Source organism: Myodes glareolus, chromosome 1, assembly GCF_982192425.1.
Source record: "Myodes glareolus chromosome 1, mMyoGla1.1, whole genome shotgun sequence".
NCBI classification, from domain to species: Eukaryota; Metazoa; Chordata; class Mammalia; order Rodentia; family Cricetidae; genus Myodes; species Myodes glareolus.
The window spans coordinates 107,433,663-107,459,472 of record NC_142026.1 but is presented as its reverse complement, the minus strand read 5'-3'; the positions used below and the strand labels follow the sequence as shown (position 1 = coordinate 107,459,472).

The following is a 25,810-nucleotide window of genomic DNA, read 5'->3' as shown; positions in this document are numbered from 1 at the left end:
AGGAAGCTGCCAGCGGGCGCTTAAAGGAAGAAGCTCAGAGTTAGGCTGTCAGTGTGAAGGTGGAGAGGAAGTGATGTGATAGGCAGCCCGGGGTTGCTATGGAAACAGAGAACATTTTCCATGCTGTGATGTCTTCCCTAGTGGGATTCCTTTGGAATGCCTCCACTGAGGTCAAGGCATCGGGTGGAAATGGACTGTGAGCATTCCCAGTAGACACTTCCAAATGCCACCCAGAAAAGCCCTGTTTGTAAAATTCGTATTCCTATGCTTTCAAACATCTATGCGTTTGTTGTCACCAGCACATTAGTCAGAATGGGTAGTAAGTGGAATTGGCAGTGGAACAAGAAAACATTCCTGGGGTGTTAGACAGCAACCAAACACTAGCATCCTCCCTGAGCTGACACTGAAAATGGCAACACAAGAAGACTCAGGTTCACACACATTTATTCTCCCTTTGTTTTCATTCAGAGATGATCTGAGACTCCAATGTTCGGAAATCTGTTAAGAGATTGATTTAAGAGGTATAGTAAAAGGAAGAACTATGTCGGGGTATTACAGTTTTTAGCAAATTGCAAGCATAATATTCTGGTATGATGAAGAGGAAATGTAACAAATTAAAGGAAAGATGTACACAGGAAAAGAAGTACAGGGCTATAACTGCCTGAATCCCAGTGGTAGAGTGCTTGTCTAGTATGTATGGGATTTTGGTTTTGTCTACAGCAGTATACAAACACCAAAAAAATAAAAACAAAAGCCCAACATGGTAGCTGTCTGCACTTAGAAGCTAAGGTAGGAGAATCAGCACGAGTTTAGAGCCAATCTGAACCATATAATCAAAAGCCTGAGCTAGAATAATATCTCCCTTTTAAAAATAAATAAAAGAGAAAAGATAGAAAACTTTCATTTACTTTCCACTTACTGTGTGTGGTGTTCCTTAAGACTTTTCATGTGTAGTTTACCATTCACCAATTTCATGAAGACAGAATGTTTATTCATATACAAATTATTATAAATTCAAGAATAAAAGTGCATGGCATTAAGCTTTTCTTAATTGATTATCACAAACAATAGTTATGTAGTTCTGTGAACCAAATGTTTTTCTAGTTTCTATCTAGTGTCCCATTTATATTACAAAGCATTTTAAATGTTTTTATCTTAATGAAACTACTACAGTGAAAAACATGGGGCATGAAAAAAAGTTTATTCTGAAAAATAGAAAAGAAAAAGGAGGCAGAAAATAAGAATGGGGAATTGTTGGTGTTCTATAGAAAGGTATGTACCATCTGGAAGTTTTTAAGAATAGAGATAACTGGACTGGAATGGAAGGATAAATCAGTTTGGAAGAGGGCTTTCTTTGCAAATGTGAAGATCTAAGTTTGAGTTCGATTATCTATGAAAAAACAGGCATGGTGGGTTGTATGTGGAATCTCAGGGCTGGGAGGACCATGTAAACTTGCTGGTTAACCAGTCTAACCAATCAGTAAGTTCTAGGCTCAGTAAGAGAACATATCTCAAAAATCTAGTTGGTCAGCAATGGAGGCAGTGGCCTGATGTCAACCCAGGCTTCCACGTGTATGAAAGCACATTTTTGGACAGCCACAGAAATATATACAAATATACACACACATATGCAAGTGCATGCGAGTGTGTGCACACATGCATATGCTCATACACGCACACACCAGAATTAATGTGGAATTTTCCTCTGTATGCTGTGATTACCATTGATTAATAAAAAAAAACTTCTTTGGACCTATAGCAAGGCACATTGCTTTGTCTTTTCATAAAACTAATAAAATATACTGAGAAAAGAAAGAGGGAGAGAGAAAGGAAAGATGGAGAAGAAAAGGAAAATGAAGAAGGAAAAACAGAGAAAGGGAGAAAAGACACACTGGCTCCCTCTGAGAAGCCCTGACAACAGTCAGGCATTGCAGTTAATCTTGTTCTGTAATTATCACCATCAGACAGCTCGAAATTCCATCATTGTTACCTATTTTTCAGCCAAAGTGACAGTGACAATTCAAATTAATTTTTCACGTGTTTCCTCAAGTACATTTAATGGCTTATTAAATCCTAAGAACTACATATTACATGTACAGTCCTTTATCACTTCTCAAAGTTGTATTCTATAGGAAGCTGTCATTTTCAATACAATTTATTGTTTAGAAGATGGTGTTTCTTATTATTCATATGAATTTTATAGCCCTCCTAAAAATCAATTAAAGTTTTATGATAGTATACTCTTGGCTGCCGCCCTTTTGTCTCCTGGGTCCTGGAAATACCAGCTATCCCTGCTGCAGTGCTGAGAAGTTCTATCCAGAGAAGTGAGTGGGTGCTTGCCTGGGCGCACTGTCCCAGAAGAGAGCACAGCCCCTCCCCCGTCAGCTTCTGTGGCAGAATCTTCGGTGTTCCACAGGACCCCTCCCTGCTCCCACTGCTGCCGCCCTTTTGTCTCCTGGGTCCTGGAAATACCGGCTATCCCTGCTGTAGTGCTGAGGAGTTCTACCCAGAGAGTGCTGAGGAGTTTCATCCAGAGAGGAGGAGATGGGCAGGCGCCAATGCAAGAATTCCTCCAACAACCTGAAAGGCAACATGACATCTCCAGAATCCAGGGATCACAAAACTAGAAGAATTGAACACCCTTCTCCAGAAGAAATAGAAGAAATCGACTCTAAGCGGATCTTTATGAAAATAATAGAGGAACTTAAACAGGAGGTGAAAATCTGCCATAAAGAAATGGAAGATAAGTATAACAAAAAGATTGAGGAAATGAGTAAAGAAATGGAAGAGAAATATACCAAAAAGTTTGAAGAAATTAGTAAATCCCTAAATGAAATTTTGGGAAACCAAGAAAAAACAATCAAACAGGTAATGGAAACAGTTCAAGATCTGAAAACTGAAATGGAGTCAATGAAGAAATCACAAGCCGAGGGCCGGCTGGCTATAGAAAATCTAGGTAAACAAACAGAGACTTCAGAAACAAGCATAACCAACAGAATACAAGAGATAGAAGAAAGAATCTCAGACTCTGAGGACACCATACAGAAATTAAACACTCTGACCAAAGAAAACAGCAAATCCAACAAATTCTCATCACAAAACATTCAGGAACTGTGGGACACAATAAAAAAACCAAATCTAAGAATAATAGGGATAGAAGAAGGAAAAGAATTGCAGATCAAAAGTCCAGAAAATATATTCAACAAAATTGTAGAAGAAAACTTCCCCAACCTAAAGAATGATATCCCTATGAAGGTTCAAGAAGCATACAGAACACCGAATAGACTTGATCAAAAAATAAATCCCCTTGCCATATAATAATCAAAACACAAAACATTCAGATTAAAGAGATAATATTAAGAGCTGCAAAGGAAAAAGATCAAGTAACTTATAAAGGTAAACCTATCAGACTTACACCAGACTTCTCTATGGAAACCATGAAAGCCAGAAGGTCCTGGATAGAGGTACTGCAGAAACTAAGAGACCATGGATGCAAACCCAGACTACTATAGCCAGCCAAGCTATCGTTCACTATCAAGAGAGAAAACAAAAAATTCCAGGATAAAAACAAATTTAAACAATACGTAGCTACAAATCCAGCCTTACAGAAAGTATTAGAAGGCAAATCACAACCCAAGGAATCCAACATTCCCAACACCGCCTTCAATAACTCAGACACTCTTTCACAAGCAGAACTCAAAGAAGGGAAAAACATACACTCCACTACCCAAAAATAAATAAATAAATAAATAAAAAATAACCGGAGTCAACAACCACTGGTCATTAATATCACTTAATATCAATGGACTCAATTCACCTATAAAAAGGCACAGACTTAGAGACTGGATATGAAAACAGGAGCCAACATTCTGCTGTTTACAAGAAACACACCTCAACCACAAAGACAGACACCTACTCAGAGTAAAGGGCTGGGAAAAGGTTTTCAAAGCAGACGGACCTAAGAAACAAGCAGGTGTGGCCATTCTAATATCTAACAAAATTGACTTCAAACTAAAATCTATCAGAAGAGATAGAGATGGACATTTCATACTCATAAGAGGAACAATTCATCAGGAGGAAGTCTCAATTCTGAATATCTATGCCCCTAATAAAAAGGCACGCACTTATGTAAAAAAAACACTTCTAGAATTCAAGGCAGTCATCAAACCACACACACTAATAGTAGGAGACTTCAGCATACCTCTCTCACCAATGGACAGATCAATCAGACAGAAACCAAACAGAGAAATAAGATATTTATTGGAGGTATTGAATGAAATGGACTTAACAGATATCTATAGAACATTCCACCCAAATAGGAAAGAATATACCTTCTTCTCTGCAGCCCATGGAACCTTCTCAAAAATTGACCACATACTTGGTAACAAAGCAAACTTCCACAGATACTAAAAAATATTAGTAACCACCTGTGTCTTGTCAGATCACCATGGATTAAAGTTAGAATTCAACAATAATGCTACCCCCGGGAAGCCAACAAACTCATGGAAGTTGAACTGTCAACTATTAAATCATCCCTGGGTCAAGGAAGAAATAAAGAAAGAAATTAAAGTTTTCCTTTAATTTAATGAAAATAAAGACACAACATACTCAAACCTATGGGACACAATGAAAGCAGTGCTAAGAGGAAAGTTCATAGCACTAAGTGCCCACCTAAAGAAAACAGAGAAAGCACACATTGGAGACTTAACAGCACACTTGAAAGCTCTAGAAAAAAAAGAAGCTGATTCACCCAGGAGGTCTAGAAGACTGGAAATAGTCAAACTGAGGGCTGAAATCAACAAAATAGAAACACAGAAAACAATCCAAAGAATCAATGAAACAAAAAGCTGGTTCTTGGAGAAAATCAACAAGATCGACAAACCCCTATCCAAACTAATCAAACGGCAGAGAGAGAACATGCAAATTAATAAGATCAGAAATGAAAAGGGGGACATAACCACAGACACAGAGGAAATTCAGAGAATCATTAGATCTTACTACGAAAGTTTATATGCCACAAAGTTGGAAAATGTAAAAGAAATGGACATTTTTTTTAGATAAGTACCATATACCAAAGTTGAACCAAGAACAGGTGAACAATCTAAATAGACCTGTTAGTCGTGAAGAATTAGAAGCTGTTATCAAAAATCTCCCTACCAAAAAAAGCCCAGGACCAGATGGTTTCAATGCAGAATTCTACCAGAACTTCCAGGAAGAGCTAATACCTATACTCCTTAATGTATTCCACAATATAGAAACAGAAGAGTCACTGCCAAACTCCTTTTATGAAGCTACAGTTACCCTAATACCAAAACCACACAAAGACACAACCAAGAAAGAGAATTACAGGCCAATCTCACTCATGAACATCGATGCAAAAATGCTAATAAAATACTGGCAAACCGAATCCAAGAACACATTAGAAAAATTATCCATTATGATCAAGTAGGCTTCATCCCAGAGATGCAGGGCTAGTCCAACATACGCAACTCTATCAATGTAATCCATCATATAAATAAACTGAAAGAAAAACACCATATGATCATTTCATTAGATGCTGAAAAAGCATTTGACAAAATTCAACATCCCTTTATGATAAAGGTGTTGGAGAGACTGGGGATACAAGGATCATACTTAAATATAATAAAAGCAATATACAGCAAGCCAACAGCTAACATCAAATTGAATGGAGAGAAACTTAAAGCCTTTCCACTAAAATCAGGAACACGACAAGGCTGTCCACACTCTCCATACCTCTTCAATATAGTGCTTGAAGTTCTAGCAATAGCAATAAGACAACATAAGGAGATCAAGGGGATTCGAATTGGAAAGGATGAAGTTAAACTTTCGTTATTTGCTGACGATATGATAGTGTACATAAGCGACCCCAAAAACTCTACCAAAGAACTCCTACAGCTGATAAACACCTTTAGTAATGTGGCAGGATACAAGATCAACTCCAAAAAATCGGTTGCCCTCCTATACACAAAGGATAAAGAAGCAGAGAGAGAAATCAGTGAAACATCACCTTTCACGATAGCCACAAATAGCATAAAATATCTTGGGGTTACTCTAACCAAGGAAGTGAAAGACCTATTTGAGAAGAACTTTAAGTCTTTGAAGAAAGAAATTGAGGAGGATACCAGAAAATGGAAAGACCTCCCCTGCTCTTGGATTGGGAGAATCAACATAGTAAAAATGGCAATTCTACCAAAAGCAATCTATAGATTCAATGCAATCCCCATCAAAATCCCTTAAAACTTCTTCACAGACCTTGAGAGAACAATAATCAAGTTTATATGGCAAAACAAAAAACCCAGGATAGCCAAAACAATCTTATACAATAAAGGAACTTCTGGAGGCATTACCATCCCTCATTTCAAACTCTATTACAGAGCTACAGTATTGAAAACAGCTTGGTATTGGCATAAGAACAGAGAAGTCGACCTATGGAATCGAATAGAAGACCCAGATATTAACCCACAAACCTATGAACACCTAATCTTCGACAAGGGAGCTAAAGGTATACGATGGAAGAAGGAAAGCATCTTTAACAAATGGTGCTGGCATAACTGGATGTCAACCTGTAGAAGAATGAAAGTAGATCCATATCTATCACCATGCACAAAACTCAAGTCCAAATGGATTAAAGACATCAACATTAATCTGCCCACTTTGAACCTGATAGAAGAGAAAGTGGGAAGTAGTCTACAAGATATAGGCACAGGAGGCCACTTCCTAAGTAGAACCCCAGTAGCACAGACAATAAGAGAAACAATGAATAAATGGGACCTACTGAAACTGAGAAGCTTCTGTAAAACAAAGGACACTGTCAGTAAGACAAAAAGGCTACCTTCTGACTGGGAAAAGATTTTCACCAACCCCTCATCAGACAAAGGTCTGATCTCCAAAATATAAAAAGAACTCAAGAAACTAGACACTAAAACTCGAATTAACCCAATAAAAAATGGGGTACTGAACTGAACAGAGAATTCACAACAGATGAACTTCGAATGGCCAGAAAACTCTTAAGGACATGCTCAACCTCCTTAGCGATCAGGGAAATGCAAATCAAAACCACTTTGAGATACCATCTTATACCTGTCAGAATAGCTAAACTCAAAAACACCAATGATAGCCTGTGCTGGAGAGGATGTGGGGTGAGGGGAACACTCATCCATTGTTGGTGGGAATGCAAACTTGTGCAGCCACTGTGGAAATCAGTGTGGCGGTTTCTCAGGAAACTGGGAGTCAACCTCCCTCAGGACCCAGCAATTCCACTCTTGGGAATATACCCAAGAGATGCCCTATTATACCACAAAAGCATTTGTTCAACTATGTTCATAGCAGCACTATTTGTAATAGCCAGAACCTGGAAACAACCTAGGTGCACCTCAATAGAAGAATGTTTAAAGAAGGTGTGGAACATATACACATTAGAGTTTTACTCAGCGGTAAAAAACAATGACATCTTGAATTTTGCATGCAAATGGATGAAAATAGAAAACGCTTTACTGAGTGAGGTAACCCAGACCCAAAAAGAGGAATATGGTATGTACTCACTCATAAGTGGATTCTAGCCATAGTTAAAGGTCTTTGAGTCTATAATTTGTGATCCTAGAGAAGCTAAATAAGAAGGTGAACCTGAAGAAAATCATATAGTTATCCTCCTGGATATTAGAAGTAGGCAAGATTGCCAGGCAAACTTGGGTGCAGGGGAGGTGGGGGGTGGAAGTAAGGGGAGATGGTTAGGGAGAGGGGAGAGTTGGAGGATTGGGGATGGCTTGGGGGAATGGGAGGGGGGATGGAGGAAGGATGGTTATGGGAGCAGGGAAGTTTGTATCTCAACTAAGGGAGCCATTTTAGGGTTTGCAAGAGACGTGATTCTGGAGGGGTTCCCAGGCCCAAGGAGAGGTCCCCAGATTGTACTCTGGGCAGCAGAGGAGAGGGTGCCTGAACTGGCCTTGGCCCATAAACCATACTGATGAATATTTTGCATGTCACCACAGAACCTTCATATGGCGATGGATGGAGATAAAGGCAGAGACACATATTGAAACACTGGTCTTTACTCCCTAGGTCCAAATGAGAAGCAGAGGGAGGGAGATCGTGAGCAAGGAAAGCAAAATCAGAGGGGCCCTTCATTTGACGATGGATGGAGAAACAGACGGAGACCCACATTGGAGCACTGGAAGTCAGGACCGCGAAGGGTGTGTTCACCCACTGATACAAGGGGACTGATCGAATGAGAGCTCACCAAGGCCAGCTGGACTGGGACTGAACGAGCATGTGATCAAACCGGACTCTCTGAATGTGGTTGACATGGGGGCTGACTGAGCCCCCAAGGTCCAAATGAAGACTGAGAAGCCTTTGACAATGGCACTGGGTCTTGTTTCGTCTGCATGGACTGGCTTTTTGGGATCCTGGCCTGTTTGGATGCTCACCTTCCTGGACCTGGGGGGGGAGGGGAAGGAACTTGGATTTCCCACAAGGCAGGAAACCCTGACTGCTCTTGGGAATGGTGAGGGAGGAGGAGAGGGAGGGGGGAATGGGGGGAGCGGGAGGGAAAAAAATAAAAAAATATATAAGATAGTATACTCTTTTAATTTTACCTTCTAAAGAAGCCGTACTGTACACGGCATATAAGAACCAAAAAAATACATGAGTTTTCTGTGTCATGTGAATGGTGATTTTCAGAGAGTGTTGTTGAAGTAAGAAATATTTTTTCTTCTTAGTTTTACCTTTTCTCTGTTTTCTTTATTTGTTATGACAAAGTCTCATTTAGCTTAGGCCAGTCTAGAACTGCCTACATAGTCAAGGGTGACCTTGAACTCCTGATTCTCCTCCATCCAACTCCCCAGTGCAGAAATTAGAGGCAGGACCACCAAGTCACTTTGCATTGTGTGATGCTGGAGCTTAAACACAGGGCTTCATGAATGTTGGGCAAGCACTGTATCTATGTATAGAGAGTTACACCCCTAGCCCCAAAGTGAGAGAATTTCTCATAGAAACAAAGATAAAAAGGAACTCCAGGCCATTTTAATTCTGTTTCTCTTTTTCCTTCCTAACAGAGGATAATTTTGAGTGACGTGGAAATGTCAAAGACTCAGAATCTAGTGCTTTTGTTGATTGATGATATCATTGCTATCATGAAGTTCTGATGTTGATCAGGTACAAATCACAGCTGCAAAGCATCAGAGCTATGTCCAGTGATTCTGGGCTATTGTTTGCACACAATGCTGCCACTTACGTATAGCACTTAAGTATAAGAACTGGATCAGGTGAGTGACACAAGGCAGAGATGAATAGCGTCTTAAACAGAAAGCGGTCTCAGTTGCTCTCCCAGGCAAGAGTTGTGGAGGAAGGCAGTGAAACATTCTACACTTCTGCTTCCCTTAGTCACAAGCCCTGGGCACTTTTCTTATAGTCCAGATCAGCTCAGAAAGGGGAAAAGAACGCATATGCTCTTAAATATTTGGCAGAAATCCCATGTGACAATCACATTTATACATAATTTGAAAGGAACCAGTCATATACCCACTATGGATCAAAACTGTCCTTTGGTCAAGCATTGATCACGATCTTTTTCAGAAGGAAGAAGGGCAAATGGACATACTCAGTAGAGTTACAGTTTTATTCTTCGTTTTTAATATTTTTATAATTTTTAGTTATGTGTATGTATGCATGGTGGGTGGGTGGATATTGCACGGGTGTGTGCAGACTCGACTGCTGAAGTTTCAAGAGGTTATTCACTACCTGATATGGGACTTAGAACTAAGCATAATCTAACTAACTGACCTCTGCAAGAACAGTACATGTTCTGAATCACTGAGCCATCTCTCCGGCCCTGTCATTCATTTTAAATACTATTCTTTAAATGCACTTTTAAATCGCTTGCTGTGCTCTTCCTTTGGAGGGTGGCCTTTATTACCCAGTAACCACTCTGTCAGTGTCAGTGTCTTGCAAGGCATATTTATCATCCATTTCCTACTCCTCCTTTTCACATACCTATTTTCATCTCTGCTTGGACATTATACAGGGCAATAGAGACAAAGTTTTGAACCAACTAGACCCGTTTCCTTGATGGTTTTGACTTTGGGATATAGAATATGTGAAGACTTTATTCCCCACCCACCATTGCTACTGACATAAAATCACATAATTAATCTCAGGCCACCAGATTATTGACACAGGGGTGTATTCTCTAAAGACCCATTTGATAATTCACACTTTCTTCTAAATATAAGATAGACTCCGGGAGAGTACATATGTAATTAGCAGAGCCTAAGTGGGTAAACCATTGCATAGATGTGAAACAATCAGGAAAATCCCCACCAAAACATGTGTTGGACATCGTAATAAGCCCATGGGAATGCCATAGTCTTTCCTAATAGTATCTATTACTCTTGATACAAACACACAGACTTTACAAATTTACCACATTCTCTAACAAATTACCTATATTTCTTAGCAGACTACCTTTTAGAAGATTAATCATGTTTTGAATTGTGCTTTCTTTACATGAACCAAATAAAATAAATCTGATATTTAAAGCATGAACAGTAGAGAATTGCATATATGTACATATTTACATACATATTTGTGTCACAGAGGAGAAGAATCACAAAAGAAGTAATTATAGGAACTCTTCAAGTAAGCTCCAAACATATAGCTCAACTTAAACAACCATCAAACCATCTATCTTCTATTGTATGTTGTCTGCACTTGTGTACTTCATTGGAAATGCTTGACATGTAGATCAGAGTTTAAATTTTTCCTGGTTTTGGCCTACTGGCATATTCATTATGGAATATCATAGAAATAAGACTAAAGTGAAAACGTGAAAATCATTCAAGATGCATACATACCTTACTGCAGTTTGCGTACAAAATACTCTCCAAGATCTGTGTGCTGCAGGCTTACCACCAAGCATGGCATTATTGGAAAGTCGGCACTTTAACACCTGAGGAGAGATCCTTGGGTTGCAGAGGCATGCTATTGAAGAAAACGGTGGAGTACCCAGTGAGATAGCTCAGGGGTACAAGTACTTGCTGCCAAGCATGACTAAGCTCCATCCTCAGAATCCATGTGATGGAAGGGGAGAACTGACTCCCATAAGTTGTCCTCTGACCTGCACATGCACACATGACATAGACACAATTAACTAATTAGTTAACAAAAATTAATAATTGAACCACAATGTCTTTCTCTTTTTTGCTCTTTTTGGTTCACCTGGTCATGGGGTGAATGATTTTACAAAGCCACTTGCCTATGCAATGACATGCCACCATAGAATGAAATGGGGGGGGGCACAAAACTGAAATTCCTAAAGCTGTACACCACAGTAAACCTTTTATATTTTATCTTGGCTGTCAATGGTGTTTGTTATTATGACACAAAGCTAACTAGCACACAGTTCATTCATACAGCGTGACAACAACTATGTGCAATGTTTTTATTAACTATGTGCATAAAATGGAGTTTTTTGGTATAAGGGTTTTCACTTGTATCATCAGGTTGGTGCTCAACAGTTTTCAGAAGCTGGACCATTTCAGACTGAGCACAATTGGACAATGAATTTTCAACAGTAGCTGCAGTCCCCTTGCTATAGGAGTCACTTTCTTGTCTCTGTTTAGACTGCAGACACATGTCATGCTGCTTTGTGAAGAATGAGCTTTCAATATTAACACTGATAATGTACATGAAGGCAATGATTAGGATATCAACAGAGTTGAGTTGAATGTATAATCAACATTGTTTAAACATTCATGATTTTTATACTTTTCATTAAAGCTCTTCCCTTAAAAGTTATCTTGAATTTGTTCAAAAGTACAGCTTGATGAAAGACACAGATGAGCAATTAAGAAGAAAGGGAACCATCAGGGGACGAACTGATTCAGTCAAATCTTCCTTAGTGATTAATAGATTAATAGCTGTCAATACCAAATCTCTTTATATCCAGTGAATTTGTTAAAAGTTGCTGTTCAGCATCCTCCCTGAAGACTGACTCTCATGGTACCAAAAGGCACCATTCAAGCTTCCAAAGATGATGCCTATGAACCACATCAATAATTAGCATTGCACAATAGCCCTAAGGGTGTATCAGTGCTACATATACCTTGGCAATAGCCAACAGCCCTCTAATTGGACTCTCAAGACCTGCTAAACAAGCAGGAATCATGTCTGATCCTGGAAACAGAAAACTACCTAAGGTTAGTAAAGTTATGAGTCTGGGAAGAGAACCTACAGCTGCCACTTTTTAAAAACAAACATAACCCCTAACTACATTCTAAAAATTTGTCTTCCTACCCACATCTCAGTGTAGTCTTCCCTTATCAAGGAAATTTCTCTTTGCAACACATGGAGATCATTACAGAAAACCAAACCAATAAAAATGCAGAGTTGTGGAGCCTATTCTTAAGGGAACAACTCCCACACTTAAGGCTCGGGAATTGCTGTGGAAGAGAGGGGGGAACGATTGTAAAAAGCCAGAAGATAAGAGAGTTTTCTATGAGATAGAGTCTCCTAGTGATATCATAAGCTACACTCACAAAGTCTCACCAACATGACGACCTAAATAAGAGTTGTAACAAGAGTAGATGTGCTAAAGTGGATGAGGACAATGCCAGGAGACCTCAACCCTAACCAAAGAACTGCAGACAACTAAGGAGTGCTGAGATGAGAAGAAACCATCAACCTCATGAAAGAGCATGACATTTGGTCATCCAGTACCAAATGGTCAGCATTGAAAACATGTACATAAGTAATTTTATGCCGACTGAACAGGTTGTATTTATGTATTTAGGAATATGAATGTGTATTTGTATCCATGTATATATGACAATCAATGAAAAGGAGGACATGATTTTTAAAGAGATCATGGAAACGTATACAGGAAGGTTTGAAGAGAAGAAATCAAAGGAGTAAATGATTTAATTATATTATAATCCAAAAATTAAAAATACATTTTGGAAATTTGCTTACATGTGCTTTTAACATAAGTATATCAAAAATAAAGTTGTGCTTATAATACAATGATTTTTTTGCATGCCTGAAAAGATATAAAGGCATGAAATAAATATCATAGTGTGAAATTCTACTGAAAGTACTTAACAATTATATGATGTATGTTCCTCAAGACATATCTGACATTAAAGAAGATAGGGAGCTTAAGGGTTATCCTAGTTCCTAAAATAGTGTATAGCTTTGAATGACTTGAGAGTGATAGCTATAAGCTATCTCTTTTATTGATAATTGCTATCAGGTACCTCTGATGACTATACAGAAAGTGTTAAATACATGTCATATCAAGTTTGGTTTTAGCATGCTATGCTAGTAGGCTGAAGAAAACATCAGACCTATAGAACGTTGTCTTTGAAACGTTGCCTAGGAGCACGTGGGATGGATGTCTCGGTGGTTAAGAGCACACATGGCTCTTGCAGAGCACACAAATTGGTTCCCAGTACCCGGCAGCAGTTCACAACCACCTGTAGCTCCAGCCTCAGGAGATCCAGGGCCCTCTTCTGATTCATGCAGTACCTGCATACAAGTATATCTTCACAGACCCACACACAAACACATAAATAAAAATAATAAAAATAATGTGGGATCAATATAAATTGGAAAAATACTTGTGAAAGAGATAGACAAAAATACAGCATGCCCTATCTAAAACGGAAGAAGAAGCTATCTGTTTAAGTATGGGCTAATTCTTCAAGGCCTCCAGGCAGAGGTCAGCATGAGATCTTTCTCTTGTGCAACTTATATAATACCAAATAACAAACAACCATTTCCCCTAGGGGAAAAAAGGGAACATTCCAGGCTAAGAGCAGGTGAAATTGAGAGAGAGACTGAGGCAGAGGGATTATTTCTTGATGAAATACATCAGAGCATAAAAGGAGCCCTGGCACCAGCACATGCCTCTACTAGTGGAACTAAACTGCTTTTCCTACCTGCAGCCCCGAGTGTCCCAGCCTCCCCTCCAAGTTTCTTTAAATAACTGAAACATATTTTCATCATCTAGCATTCTTTTGACTATTCTCAAAAGTCAACGACAACCTCTGCAAAAAAAAAATACTTTTATGAAATACTTACAAAAGCAAATTACATTTTCTGGATTTACCATAATTAATTCGGATAACAAATAGCCTTCTCTACAAAGGTATTCCTTGCTTCAGTACTTTTGACTGTTATCCTGTTACACTGTTCAACTTCCATTTGTATAACACTTTTCATTTTCCCAGGCTTCCTCATTTGTATTCATTTTCTCTATAGATAAGATAAATATACCTTTTTTTTTTGCTTAGAAGATGAAGAAAATGAATCACCAGAAGATCACACAGCTAAACCAAAGTTTATACAGAATATTTCACATGGTTCCTAGTTCATTAAGGAACAGGCCACTGAAGGTTTCCGTTCTGACCTGACAAAGGTATCGACTTCAGTCACAATATTGAATGTGGCTTATAAGTAAACATTAGTGAGGGTTTTAAATTAATGTTAGCATCCAAGAATAAGTTCAAAAAAATTTATTTGTGCACCATCATAACTCTTATACAAAGCACAGGCTCTGATGCCTTGGAGACACTCAGTGAGCATCTCTTGCAGGAAGAGTGGGAGTCTTATTCTGTCAAATGGTTATCTCATCTTTGTTCCTTGTACTTGGACTATAGCTATGACTCAATGTCCAGTCTGTAGTTAATTGTGCCTCTTATATCGTGGACAGCTCATCACATTGAGTTACCTCTAGATTCTTAACAATACATGACCGTCAAGAGCCTAATACCAGAGCTTGGGCACACAGGTCAGCAGCAGCACACCTGCCTAGAAGGCAGAAGGCTCAGGCATACTCAACAGCAACAAATGCAAAAACGCAAGACCATCAAAATTAGTACATGCCCACACCCTAGGGCAGTACTTAATAAATATTTAGAAAAGAAATATTTCTTTTTCTATAAAGCTAGAGAAAAGAATGGGTCGAGATAATCCATACAATAAACCCTTCATTAATTTCAGAATATCTGATTCTTTCTCTGAACCAATTCTCATGTAATCATGACTCATAACCTATACAAAATCATCATCTCACCTTCCAGTTCATGTAAAGTCTCCACTACCCTTAAAAAGAGAACCTTCTTAAGCCAGGGCCATGGAGCAAGGAAAGAGTGAACACTCTTGCTGGCCATTTCAACTCTGCTATTGTCAACAGGTTAATCTTCCTGGTATCCCTGTCCTCACAAGTAGTTCACTCTCTCTATCTTCCTGACTCTCTCTCTCTCTCATTGATCTCCTTCCCTCTCCTTCTCTCTTCCCCCTCTCTTCTTTTTTTTCTTAATTTCTTTTCCATTCTCTAGTACTCCTCTCTCCTTACCACTGATCTAAGCACACTTGCATGATCACTATGTGCCCTAGGAGTTTTTGGTTTACCCCAGAATTGTGAGTTTCTTTGAGAAACAGCAGATATGCCACTCAGGCATCTTTCTTGATGACTGGTTGCCTTTAGCTTCACTGTCCTCTTAAAAACCACCTCTGCAGTAAGTTCCTGCCCATTGGAACCAGGCAATTTCCACGAACATCCCTGTAAATCGCTAACCATGATCAAGCGTAGGGAGAAAGAGAATTCTTGAATATACAGTGGTCCCTTCTCGAAAAGATTGTATACATTCCATCCACTTATTAATTTATCTGACCGCCTCCCCCCCTAAGAAAATATGGTTCTTACACTTGTAAGTAGGGAATGGGGAATGACTTGAGAGAGCAAAAACCAAGTGTTTGCCCTTCACTGGCCACTAAGGACCTTTGTGCTGTAGTGACCTCTGCTATGGTTTTAAGCTCAGCTTAGAAGAAACAAGACTTGGCTTGGTGACAAGTGGCATTACCTGTATGTTAGTTCCTTCCCTCATTGGGGCAACAAAGTAACAAAAGCAACTGAAGTCAGAAAGTTTGTTCTCTAGCTCACAGTTCAAGAGCAGCAACCATAGTGAAGAGCAAATCATGACAGTGGTGACTTGAGGCTACTATCGGTCACATCCACAGTCAAGAATCAGATGACAATGAAGGATGGTCTTCAAAATGCTTCCTCCTTGTTAATCAGCCTGGGAGCCCTGCCCATGGACTGGTACTGCCTAGATTTAGGGTGGGTCTTTCCACCTCAACCCTGTAGAAATGCCCAAAGATCTGTTTCCATTATGATTCTAAAGCCCACCAAGTGGACTGTCGGTTTCAACCCTCACAGCCTGTAGCTGCGCTCACTGGGTGCTGGGGTCACTAAAACAGGTGGACACTGTGAGACGGTTCCCTGTGTTTGTGTCATCAAGGCCTACACTTGAAAGTGAGAAATGTCAGTAGTGAAAGTTCTGACCTAATGTTCTACAGAAGTTTATCCCTCATGCACCTCGCAAGACTGAGCCTTTCCAAGTGATTCCTCACACCTCAAAGGAAGAAGTGACATTTTCACTGTCTGTTTCTCAATCAGGAATGAAGTCCTCCCAATAAAAGAATCAAAAACAGCCATTGCTCAGAGGTACCACAAAGGTCAGCTTCATGTGACATGAAACTCAAGTCCGTAAAGGAATCGCTGCTGGGAAAGAGGCTGCTGGCCTCTTCTTCGCCTTCAAACGCACTAGTTAAAGCCATAGCTTTGAAGAGAAAAGGTGGTAAGTCAGATACGCCACAAAGTAACAGCCTAGTTTCACTGAAATTCAATTTCATGTGGCCAAGATGTTCTTAAATGTCACTCAAACCCCTACGCAAATGAACAATATCAATAGTGATGTAAAAAGAGATGTTCCATTGGTCATAAGATTCCTATTCTTACTCCCAGTCTTAAGTTATGAAGGCTAACCTGCATCCCCCTCATCTGTCTATTTTTTTAAAAAAAAGCTGGGTGTCAGCCACCCCATTAAATTCCAGACAGAACCATGTTTATTTTTATAACTATCTGGAAAAAATAGCTATCTGCCCAATTCACTGCGAGTTTCTGATCACTTGCTTTAGATCCTTGTGCTTTTACTCTCAGAAGTCATAAAAATAAGAAAATTGCCATAATTGGAATGGTCGCATCTTGGTTCAAAACCTACTGGTATAAAACTCACTTCATAGGCAAGAATGACTTTAAACTTGTGATCCTCCAGCCCTCACCACATTAGTGCTAGGATTACTGGAGTGTACCACCACACGGTTGCAGGTGGTGCTGGGTTATCAAGCGTTCTACTACCTGAACTGCATCCTCAACCCCAACATATGCTTTTTTAAAAAAATTTCTCAGCTCATTAACTTGAAGCACAATTAATAAAAACTCAGAGACAAAAATTGGGGTTCAGCCTGAAGGCCGGAAAAGCAAAGCAGCCAGATTCTGGCCCTTACCTTGACATCAATCCAAAAATGGCAATCCTGCCTCTAGAAATCTCAGAATGAGGCTGAGCCTGTGAACTGTCTCCTCCTGTTTTATAATCCTCTCTAGTTCTGGGATTAAAGACGTGCACCACTACCACTTGATCTCTATGGCAAGCTAGTGAGGTTACTGGGATTAAAGGTGTGAGTTATTGCTGTCTGGTCTGGAAGGCTGGCCAGTGTGGCTGTTTTACTTTTCTGATCCTCAGGGAAGTTTTATTTATTAAAATACAAATGAAAGACCACTACATTTACTACCTTGATCTGATGACATTATTATTATTTTATTTTTATTATTATTATTATTATTATTATTATTATTATTATTATTATTATTCATACTAAGAATCAACCCTTCTCCCTCACACATGATAAACATGCATCTGACTGTCAATTCTCAAACCCAAGGTGCCTATCTCACATATCAAAGCCTCCAGTCAAGGGTCTGGACTGCCCTTCCTGCAGAGACTTTTCCCTATATAATCCAGATATTTTGGTTACCCTTCTATTTTGGACCTTTGGCCTGCCGGCTACTGCACCTGATTCCCTTACCTTCCTGCTCCCTTCCCTTCTCCCTCTCCCCACATGGCCTAGCTCAGCCTGATCATGACTCCTAGATGTCCCTACCTCTGGCTATGCTCTCTCACGTATCTGTGATAAACCTTCTCCTCCACCATACCGAGGAGCAGCCATGTCCTTTTTCTTTCTTTTTTTTTTTTCACTTACCTACGACCGAGCTACACTTCCAGCCTTCACCTCCAGCTTTGTTTCAATGATGCTTAAGACTTGCTTTTACCTTAGACATGAAAGTTGTGATCTCTTAATATGTCTAGTCTAAAAACTAAGCCCCCACTCCAGTTTTCTCTGGTTCCTAGAGAACATAAAATATAGCCAGAATCCAGAGTAAAAGGTTCAAGCCTGGGCTCTGAGAACAAAAAAAATGAGGTGATGCTATATGCAGCAGGACGCTGAGGGAGATCGAAATATGCCACTCTGAAATAGTCTGCTTTGACGTAAGGGTTATTTTGAGCTGAAGTGAATTGGAAGCAGCAGGAAGAATTCTCTGGCCCTCCCGTTTGCACCTTATCTCAAGGACATATGCTTTCCTTTCTGAAAGAACATGAATCTCCTTTGCCAAGGTGTCCCTACCTCCTGTACCAAGAGAAGGACCCGGTTCTTATTTGGGTAACGAATCAGACCACACGATCCTTGTCTATTGTATATTTTGTACATTCCTATAAGTTACTACTCCTAGTAGCTGAACACCCCCCTTTTCACTGTCTAATTGCCTCTTTACAATGTATTGTCCCTTTGTCAAAATGCTATGCCCATGAGTCTAAGTACCTCTGGGTTTTATATCAAAAGTGGCATGGGATGGAGAGTTTTAACCCCCATTCCTGCAAACCCTTTCTTCCCCAGGAAAACTTGTGGCCCAGGGGACTCACTTCCAGTGCTTTGTTAAGTGGACTTGGGAGAACAATGAGGAGGAAAACAAACTCTACCTGTCCGGCCTGCTCTGCTATGTCCTTGTGCCTCTCATAAAAGGCACAAGGCGACTGATCTGGTGATTCTCATAAAAACACCTTTTTCCTGTGGAAGATTGCATGCAAATTTAGTGTTTCTGCACAGGAGGGTTATAAGTCATGATTAAGCATAGAATTTAAGACGGGGATAGCAAAATAAGGATCTGGAGAAATGACTCAACAGTTAAGAGTTAAGTGTTCAGGTCCTAGTGCCCGGGAGCCTGAAGGTGGCTGGCAACTGCCAATCACTGCAACTCCAGGAGTCAGATACCTTCCCCTAGATTCCATGAATGCACATGTACATGCCAAACACAGACATAGACACACAAAGAAAACTAAATAAAAATTAAAAAACACAATTATAAACAAAACTGGTTAAAGAATAAGAGAGAAAATGAAGTAAATGAAGGAATCCATAAACTAAAGTTAGGAAAATAAATCTAATTCATGTATAAAATTTGAAGCTTCCAGTAGCTAAAATAGTCTATTAGGACCATATGACATTTTATGGATACCTCATCACTACCCCAGAGGAAAAATTTACAGTACATATGTGTCTTAGTTAGAGTTCCTTGGAAAGGAAGGGATTTGTTTCAGCTTACAGTTCCATACCACCTCTCATGAAATGAGAAGAAGTCATGGCAGGAGCTCAATCAGTCAGGGCAGGAACCTGGAAGCAGGAGTCGATCAGAAGCTATGGAGGCATGCTGCTTACTGGTTTGTTCAGCCTATTTTTTTATAGCACACAAGGACCGTCAGATCAAGGCTGGCATCACCCATCCTCGGTAATTTGTGCACTTCTATATCTATCATCTATTTAAAAAATGTGCCATAGCCTTGCCTACAGGCAGCTATGTAGGAGGCATTGTCTCAGTTGTGGGTCCCTCTTCCAAAATGGCTCTAGTTTGTGTTGAGTCCACATAAGCTAACTAGTACAATATATTTTAAAAAATTCAAATACATTACTACAAATATACAAATAAAGACAATAATTCAGAGATATAAGAACAAAACAAAGACCTGTAAAACATAAAGAGAACAACTAAAATAAAAAATTTAAGTCTATATTCTTAAAAAAGTTACTATAAGCATGAAACTAAAAGTTTCATAGAGGCTAAGTGGGTTTTAAAAATTAACAGGATGGAGCCATTTAAACACCACCAGAAGTGAGTTTTTAAGAGCACTAGAACATGAAGGTAAAGGGATAAGAAAAATAGACCATGGAAACCAATAAAAGGGCATGAGTGACCCTACTTCTAGCGAACTAAACAGATAACTCAAAAATTACCATACGATTCAATAAAGATCATTAAGAATTTGTAAATTAGTTAATTCCAAAGGAATATGTAAGTACACCTACATATTTCATCAGCATTAAAGCATCCAAATACATAAATCAAATATTGACATTTCAAAACAGAGAAATAATTAGCGATATGACAATTGTGATTTCAATGATCCAGGTTTATGACAAATTATAGTGTTTCAAGGGTTTTAGGTGAAGATCCCCCAAATTCCCGAAGCCCCAGCATGTCAGTTAAGTTAATGAGAGGTTGTAAAGAGCTGAGACTCGAGGTTTAGCCAATGTAACCATGCAGGGAAGAAGGAGTTCACTAAGCCCAAGTTCTCCTGCAGAGCACAGATTGAAATTCAGGTTAACATAGAGAAGGAACTGGGATGGGGGCAAGAAATAAGCATAATTAAGTCGTCTTGGTGAAGCTAGGATCTGACGAAGCACTAGCTCTGATTCTACAAGGTAGTTCAAAGACATCTCTAATGTTTATGGGGACACACCAATTTCGTAAGATGAATGTTCCTGCTTGGGAGTGATCCTGTCTATGGGTGATCTGTCTGTGAGGCTCTCCTCTTGCTAGAATTAAATGAGGTGACAGATTTTGGATAGTAACTGCAGATTCTGAAGTGCTTTTATGTAGAATAAGATCCTTTAAAGTCAACAGTAAGGTGCCTCGATTGCTTTCATCTGTCTGCCTTGGTCCTTGAAGGGAGGTGAGATAGATTAGGTGTCACCAGTATTGTATGGACACTCCCTGTATGATGAACATGCCTACATACAGTTTAAGAAGTGACCTAATTTTTAAGATAAAAATAACAGATGCAAGTTGGATGGAGGGATGCCAGGCTTCTTTCCTGATTAAAATTTCCTTGTGGGTACCAGTGAGGAGGAGTCAGCATGTCTTACTTTGTTGCTGTAATAAAATCTCTAACCAAGCAATTTAAGGGGTATATGCTGGGTCACAGTTCAGGATACAGTTCATCGTGGTGGAAAAATCGTAGCATGAGGGAGGGTTTGAGGGACCTGACCACATCTCATCTGCACTGAAGAAGCAAGGAGAAAGCAAATGCATACATACCAGCCTTTAACTCCTTTCTCTTCTTAAGACAATTCAGGACCTCTGTCTAGGGAATGTCCCTGCCCACATGATGTGAGACAGGATTCCTACTGCCATGATAAAACAGGATAACCAAAGGCAACTACGGAAAAAAAGGGCTTATTTCATTTTATATTTCCAAAGCATAGTCCATTATTAAAGGAAATTGGGGTTGAAACTCAAGCCAGGAGCCTGGAGACCGGAATTAAAGCAGAAACCATGATGGATGCTGCTTAGTGGCTTGTCCCCCTCGACTACCTATGGCTTGCTCATCTTGCTTTATTATACAGTCCAGAACCATAAGTGGGGGCACCACCCACAGTGACAGTAGAGTCTACTAAGTTGACAATTAATACTAACCATCACGCAGTGTTTTTCAGTAAATGCAGCCTCTAAATACTTATTCCAACAGTGGTGACCTCATTGGTCATGTGCTCACTTATAGACTCAGCAAGTTACGAACACTATGTTTTATCTTTTTTAATATCAACAAATAATGTGGTTTTAAAAAGAAAAGAGTGTTTTTTAAAAAAAAATGAAACCTAAGCCTTCCCATATACTAATCTGTCTTCCATCAGTTTGATGTGCAGGATGCTCGGTACGGAATCTAAAAGGGCAAAGGAAACAGTCTCCTCTCTTATAGAGCTTTTGGGCTCAGGAACTGAAAAAGCCATCAAAACAACCCTGGCTTCTGTAAAGACATTTCTCTGAGTTATACAGAAGTTTGGAGCTATAGTCAGGACAAAATGGTTAGCTGGTCGACTCACCAGTCTGTTAAACCTTGTGTAACATATTCTTCCATTCCTTCCATTTATCATTATCAGAATGGAGATAGGAGACCTCAAGTTTGTCCTTCATGCCGGCAAGATGGCTGAAGCAGTTTCGTATGTTCCACCATTGCACAACCACAGCCCAAGCCAGGAGGAAAAGAGGGCAAATTCATTTCCTTGTATCTCTAAATAACAGTAGCTAAAACTGTCCCAGAAGTAAGCCAAATGATATCTGTCATATCTCACTTGCTAGATTCTGCCGCATGCCCATGCCATAATGAATCACTTGGCAGGACTATGGTATTGCCATAATTGGCTGGGACAAGTCAGGCCTCTCCCCTGGAATTGGGGAAGAAGCCAAGTTCTTCTGAAGCTCATCCACCCTGGGCAAAGCACGGAGAGATGCATGCTCACAGGCCACCGAGAGCCCAGCCTGTGGCCACCACTACGGCAATCCCTTTGTCTGCTCATCCACACCCTTCCTCTTTTCATTACAATCTTCTAAAAATCCTGACATTTTGCTTATTTTTATAACCCCAACTTTGTACCTGCAGCTTAAAGAGCTCCCTCCAGACTTTGTTCTGACGTGTCTTACAAATAGACAAGCATTCAGTTCACAAAAGGAGCACTTACAAGCCCGTTAAGAAATGCAATTGTCCATTAACTTTCCCACTCTTTGAGATCAGCAGTATTATTCACTCCAAGCACCTGGGGGAAAGAAGTAGCCACAAGACACCCATGATTATATTGCTTTAGTTCTTCAGACTCAAAGATTGCTGTATCTGTGGTGCTTTATAGACTCCTCATGAGTGAGAATCATACTTTATACAGTGATATGTTGTGGGCAGTTAATAAATGTTTATTAGACAAAGCAAACAACTTGTGTTATTCCTTCTGGAACTCTCCTCTATGCTTTCGACTAGGTGAAGACTGGCTTTTAGAAGTTTATTAAACCTCCCATGTTTGTTTATTCCTTTACCTCAGAGAATCTAGCTTCATCCTCTGAAGATGACCAACATTTCAAGTGAGACTGTGGCATCCTGTTTCACAATTGCTCAAAGATTCACATTACTCCTGATGTTCTACGTTTGGTGAATATAGTGACAGCCTTCTTCTAACATTTCAGAGCTCCAAGGACTCCGCTACAGCACAATCAACTGCAGGCTAATATCCAATGCACCTCAAGAGCCGCTTTTGCTGCAGTACTGGCTCATGTCTTTTGGCATCTCCACTGGCACCTTCCCATTTTATCTCCAGTTTGCTTAGCATTCAAGTGGTCGTGGTGCTGTACACTGGCTTGTATCAGTGCTGCTGGAAATGTCCTGGCCTCTGGGTTCTACTTTCTAAGTTTCTCCTGACAGCCTTTCCCTTGTCGTCTTGCCAGACATCCCAAGCAAATTTAGACACCTCCTAGCTAAATCCTTTTATCAATGTTAAAATTACAGCTTTGGATGGGTTTTTAAAATATTTATTATTGTTACTATTCCATTTATTATTATTGGTATTATTACTACCAGCATCATTGTTAGTGTGCCCATGTTTTTGATAGGGGGAGTCTGCAAATATATGGAAATCATAGGGCAGTTCTGTAAAGTTGGCTCTTTCTTTCCACTTTTACCTGACTTCCAGGACTTGAACAAAAGTCAACAGACTTACATAGAAAGTGCACACGCCAGCTGTGTCATCGTGCCTAGCCCTAGCTTAAAAAGAAAAAAAAATCCCTTATTTAAATCACAAAATTCTTAAAGGAAGACTTTGTCTCTGGTTTTTAAAAACTATTTAATTGCTTGTTTACAGTTGTTTTAATAGAGAAAGGCTTTGATATATATGTGCTAATTAAATTGTTAAGTGGAATATAAATACACACTAAGCGGGGGAAAATTACTCAAATTATTAGAAGACTACTGTCGTGTGTGAATTTCAGTCCTTTCTGTGTCTTGTCAGTTTCCTTGACACAAACACTCCAGAGAAAAATGCATTCTTTGGTTAAATCTCACATTAAAAGCACAGTTGACAGTTTCTTCAGGCTATGTACTGAATGGAGGGGAGACTTTAACTGGGGAGAAGGAAGGGCAAAAAAAGGTAAGGGAGAGAAAAGGGATAAATAACACTAAAGTTATTTGAAAAAATAGGAAGATATTATTTTATGCTTTCTTAAAAGTACCAATATGGCATATTTAATTTTCTATTTTTTTCAGATGATATTATTCCACTTGAGTTGATAATGCTTCCCCCAGGAGTAATAGACATCTATTAAGTACCTAGCATAGAAAACCTCTTTGAGTTGTTGCTAGGGAAGTCTAAGAGACTCCCAAGCCAATATGGCCACTGCCATTGCCCTTAATCACCTTGTAAAACTTGAAGGTCAAACCCTATTATTGTAGACATCACAAACTTTGAACATGGGAGTTTGGGGAATCAAACTCATAGCAACCTTGAAGCCTCCATAAGGACTAGCTCTCATAATATCCAAAGCTGCTATGCAAGATGCCAAGGAAGGAAAGCAATCAATAGTCTTGACCAGCTCTAATGATAATGAACCACAAAAGTGAACCATTCTGCAAAGATATCTCCAATGGTGCAATAGCTGCACTAACGTCTTGGGAATAACAACTTTCTCATTGGATGTAAGGCCTGATCAATAGGAAAGAATTCAAGCCTGGTGCTGTGAACCTAACAAACTGCCTATGGCTGAGGAGAGCATGGATCCTAGAGGAGAACTTGCTTCTGCCAGCTTCCTAGATCAGAGTCATTTCTTTTGGTGGTCAGGAAGATTTTATTAAGAATAATGAAGTAAGTATGAGGTTTTATTAAATGCTTGTAAAACCTTTAAAAATAAAAACCAAAAAAAAAAAAAAACAAGCAAACAAGATACTTGTGACCATATTGTGGACTGGGAGCTGTTTGTAATATAAGAATATAGTAAGAAATTCAGGCACTGAAGTACAATTCCTGCAATTCCAGCACTAGGAAATCTGAGGTAGGATTCAGAGCTCTAGCTACATACTGAGTTTGAAGACTTCCTGGGCTATATAGCAGAACCGGTCTCAAATACTCCTATGACAAAATTTAAGAAATCAGTATTTAAAACCTGTTTTAAAAAAAAAACTCCTGCAATTTTGTCTTTAAAACTTAAGAGAGGTTAAAAAAAAAGTGGGGGGAAAAAAGTCTAAAAAGAATAAGAAATTTCTAAAATTCTAAGTCTTAATAGGCGTCACAATAGGCCAATCCCTATTTCCAACTAGGATTTAGAATGAACCCTAGGTGTATCTTTGAGGATTGCAGAAGGGTTTATCTAGGGAGGGAAGACATAATCCTGGGGGTGGGGCACCAGCCCACAGGGGAGGGTTCTGTATTGAATAGAAAGTATGAAGAAAGTTGAATGCCAGCATTCAATTCTCTCTGCTTCCGGAGTTATTTCTAACTGCATTCTAAATCCTCATCCTTACACCTGCAGGCAAGCATAGCTCTCACCCCTCTTCGGAAATGCCTCTTTCTGCATGAAATAAAGACTACTGAAGACATCCACACCTGGTCAAAATGAAGAGAACAAAGATTGTGGGGTGCTACAGTACAACCCAACACTTAAGGCTTAAGGCACATCCCAGAAGAGGGGACATAGTGGTGGTAAGAGTCAGAGAACCAGGACATCTGCTCTGAAATAATGTCTCTATAGATGACAGGGAAGCTGCGCCCATAACATCAAAAATGTGGTCACCTAAACAAGATTTGCATA

At 39.5% G+C, this 25,810-nt stretch overlaps 1 long non-coding RNA gene across 1 annotated transcript in view; it reads right to left on the bottom strand.

The window, feature by feature from the left end:
- The window catches only part of LOC146895854 (uncharacterized), a 39,993-nt gene extending 21,653 nt beyond the window's left edge, over window positions 1-18,340 (bottom strand). The window contains exons 1-2 of the long non-coding RNA XR_015736417.1: window positions 18,118-18,340; window positions 10,869-11,131 (exon numbers count right to left, since the gene is read on the bottom strand). This is a non-coding gene — a long non-coding RNA (uncharacterized LOC146895854). The remainder of the gene's footprint in view (window positions 1-10,868; window positions 11,132-18,117) is intronic.
- Window positions 18,341-25,810: the final 7,470 nt, after the last annotated feature.